General features: G+C 37.8%; 1 pseudogene; it reads left to right on the forward strand.

The window, feature by feature from the left end:
• Positions 1 to 3,999: 3,999 nt before the first annotated feature.
• LOC112213624 lies at positions 4,000 to 4,081 on the forward strand (annotated as a pseudogene).
• Positions 4,082 to 4,404: the final 323 nt, after the last annotated feature.

The following is a 4,404-nucleotide window of genomic DNA, read 5'->3' on the forward strand; positions in this document are numbered from 1 at the left end:
CATTTACTCGCAATATATTTTAATACAGTTTCATTCGCTTGAAAAGATACAAAAGATTTTTATTGCAATATACTTGCGTCTGCAGTTTGTTATTACCATCTTGCCGTCGGTGTACGGCCTGGTCTCTGATGTGGTTTAATGTTACACGCTCATCGGCCCTGACGCAACGATTTTCTTTCCAGCTGCTTTTTTGTCTCTATTATAGTACCGCGGAGAGATTACCGACATACAGACAATGTCGACGACAAAGGGCAAATGCCACCACGCCGAAAGGGCGGGAAACTTCAATAGGCCTAACGGCCATCAATATATTTCGGCACCGCAGCCGTTGATGTTCGGTTAGCCACCGGAGTGTCAAGAGTCAAGAGTCGTTCTTCGACAGTTGTCACATCACACTACTGCATTAAGTTCACGTTAAATAATCATTCTTCTTATTATTGTAGTATCATGGACGAGAGGCCTGCGGTTGTTGTGCGGATTGCAAACAAGCGATTGCCGAGCATGTGCGTAGTGGGGCTAAGACAAAAGGCAAGGGGCTGCTAGGGGACGATAAACGAATTAACAGCAGTATGAGTTGAGAAGTCAGAGAGTGCGAATTATGTTGTCGAAATAGCGTTGTTAGCGTTGTTAAGAGAGAGTTGAATTTGCGTTGACGAACATTGTTAATTAATTATCTAGTTGTTTTAATTATTATACGTTTGTTGCAATTCATACTTAGTTCATACTTAATAACCATTGTTTTCTCTTTAATTGACATCTGTTTAGTTCATTTATCATTAATAAACTAATCATAATTATTTACAATACTGCATTATGATAAATAAATAATCATCGATTTTCTGTTTAATCCATTGTAATAAATCCATCTATCAATAAATTATTACATAGGATGGATACCATTGGAAATCCTAATTTCTAACATTTCTGAATAAAGAAATTCTATAATATTCGGTTGCCAACCCAATACATTCATCCACACGTTTGCTCTCTCTATTCCGAGATAAAACCTCAACAATATGAAAAGCCAAATTAACGAAAGTAATACAGGGAACAGAGAATATTAACCAGAAGCAGAAGAGTTTCAAGAAAACATAAAACGCGGACCCAAACTAGGATGACTGAATAAAGTCATACGAGAATAGCACGACAGGTTGCTAATGGCAAGAGAAATGCGCTTAAGAGAAGAAGGCGTTTCGAAAGATTAGAAAAGCGAAATGAGTAAACGAATGTTATTACTACCAAACAACTATGTGGCAGCGATAGAATCAGAGATCGTGTCTGAACACGATGAGACAGCGCACGATATGGAGATTAGTGCAGCAGGAAAAAGAGATGGAAACGATAGAAAGCAAATAGATGTACAGTCAGAAACATTCGCAGGAAGGAAATATAAAGTACAAAGCAAGATTACTCGCAGTAGGACGTAACTAGAAATCGGAATAAGTTACGGGGAATCATTCGCTCCTGTCAAACGATTGGACACAGCAAGGGCTATGCTGGCTCTAACAGCGATTAATCGAATGAAAATCAAGCAATCCAACGTCAAATCGTCATACTTAGAAAGAAATACAAAGGACAGAGTATATATGGAACAACCACTAGGATTTATAACCGACGGTAACAAAGTATGCGAGCTATGTAAACAAACATATGGATTGCCTTAATCTGGATACCGTTGGATATTATATAACACACTTTGAAGGAGAATCGTGTGCATATAAATTAAGGGACAGAAGCAACCGATCGTTGGAATATACGTAGCTGACTTTTTATAGCAACAAATGATGAGATAGTTGAAGAACTCGCATCAAAATTGAGATAGCACTTTGAGTTAACCGAATCGGAAGAAAATAATTCCTTAAATATGAAAATTATAAAAAATAAGGATGTGATATAATCATCGGAAACATCATACAAAGAACAAATTTTAAGGAAATACAGCCTAGAAAGTTGCGATCCAGTAAAATAGCCAGTAAGAAAATTTAAATGCATTTAAAACAAGATTTACATGCATATAAGGTTCGCCGAAGCCGGTGTCACGTAAAGTGAAAAAAGAAATGGAAGGTGAAAATAAAAAAAGAGAGAATTTATTTGCTAACATCTTGTTTACACTAATGACAGTTTACTTCCGAACTCCAGCCGTGACTTTCAAAGACTGGAGCTCTTACAACTCGGCCGCATCCTTACACAAGTGGTTATCTTACGAAGTAGGGAGGACCCCCGGGTGTTGGGTCTGGGCCCTGACCCCTTGCTGCCACGCGTGCACTCCCTTGCTGTCTGGTGGGTGTCCATCATTAGCTCATCGGTTTTGAAGTGTACCGGTCCTGACACCGGATAAGACCGAATACCAACACCTAATGACAAAATCTGCAATGACTTAATTGCCAACCCAATGTATACCTATCGGAACGAGACCTGATATTTCTACACGGTAAGTAAACTGTCACAATATAATCGGAACTCAAAAGCAATACATTTGACCGCTGTGAAAAAGGAATGTAGATACCTGAATCAGTAGACGCCAGTTGGATGGAAAAAAAATTAAATTTGTAGAAGGAAAGAGTGAAAAAAGATTAGACAAGATCAAGTCGTGCTTTATTCGCTTTACAATTGAATATGTCTGCAGAACAGCAAGGAATATTTTAGTAATACCATTTTACAATTAATTTGAAGATATCTAATACAAAAATTGAAATGTACCATAACGTAATAGTAAAATGATTAAGAAATATGATAAATACAGATATGTATGTATGAGTAACATTTTGTATGTAAATTAATTTTTAAGAAATGGACAGATGCTATATTTTAATCTTTCAGTTTCGACAAAGAAGATAATTCCTTTGACAAATTTTGTACAAATTCAAATCAGAAAATAAAATAAAAACGTATACAACTTTCTATTATCTTTCGAAATCATTTTAAAAACAATTACAAATAAGAGTTGTACGAATAAAAATAGTTACATCCGAATCATTATCCACGCTAAACCCTTATTTATTTAGCATCAATTCAAATTTTTCTCATAGAAAAGGAATGTCACGTGAAAGTATTTAATACAAAGAGTTTAATTAAGAGTTGTTAAAAATTTTCATGCTATTGACCATTCGTTTGCGTACACGTTCGAACGTCCCTGGTCATAGGCTCTTCTTATTATTTTATTTACATCGTCCCTAACAATATGAGTAAAACTAACGTAGAAAAAATTAGTTATTGGTATACTACTTGTAGCAGACTGCAGAATTAAAAAGAAGGCAGGAAATAGTGTGAAATTAAAAATTTTGGCGCGTTTACAAAAATGTGTTTTTTAAAAAGAAAAAATAGACTTTAAGGTGCTATAATAAACTTTTTGACGAACTTTCAGGGCACCCAGGATCCTCTCCTTGCCTCTCAACACTGCTCTTACTACAAGAAATATAATAGCAGCAAAAATATATTAAGAGCTTTATAATAGATTTAATAATAATACTTTTAATTAAGGGAATTATTTACCTTTGCCCCTTGTATTTTGAGAGGGCTATGAAAAAAGTACATCTCCTTCATGATGCTAATTAGAATACTTCCTGATATACATTGCCACATTAAGAATCAAATACTTTCCACTCAGCTAGAAGCTCGGCGGGGCAGCCAGCTACGCTCGTTGAAGCTCAGAACTGAAGACGACGCGTCGCGAGTTCGAATCCTCGGCATAAGGAGTCCTCTCACAGTCTTTAAAAAGGGACGGAAAAACCAAAATATTCTCTTAGAATATACAAACAGGCAAGCGGCCAGCCCCTCCCTTGCGTGTGTTCTGGGTGTACTTTCTGGGAGTACTTGGTTTTTAAACGTGCTTGGTGTTAAGCACACAGGGGCCCGAGGACAAAAACTCGCACTGGTACACTGTCCCGTTCGTGGAGGTTTTAGCCGGTAAGAATCCGGCACTACCTTCTACCCGTCCCCACAGGGTGGTGAGGTGTCTATGAAGATTTCCTCCACGTAAAAAAAAAAAAAAAATTTTTTTTGTAGTATGAAAGGAGAGACGTTTAACATTCCCGTAGACAAGGGGAACACATATAAATGGTATCATTGGCGAATAATCTTTATCAATAATCGACATGAAAGTAGGTGTTACGCCACGATGCTTACCACAGGCTGTATTTTCTAACCGTCACTGGCGGTCCTACAGTGTCGCAGGCAGACCGTCTTATCTGCCCGCTGGATCATATACAATGTATCGACGGGAGCATAGTTGTCGCCAAGCAGCGAGCCCTAGAAACGTCGATTTTTGTCCGTAACGTTTTCGACACAAGAAGAGCCATACGTGATCATAGGCGCGAGCGGTGGCGTGAACCGAGCATATTGGAGTCGTCTTCCAAAAAAGACAAAGAAATGATCGAAAGGCAATCAGCCCCTTCTGACGAGTCA

Source organism: Bombus impatiens, unplaced genomic scaffold (genome assembly GCF_000188095.3).
Source record: "Bombus impatiens unplaced genomic scaffold, BIMP_2.2 scf_0864, whole genome shotgun sequence".
Taxonomy (NCBI): Eukaryota; Metazoa; Arthropoda; class Insecta; order Hymenoptera; family Apidae; genus Bombus; species Bombus impatiens.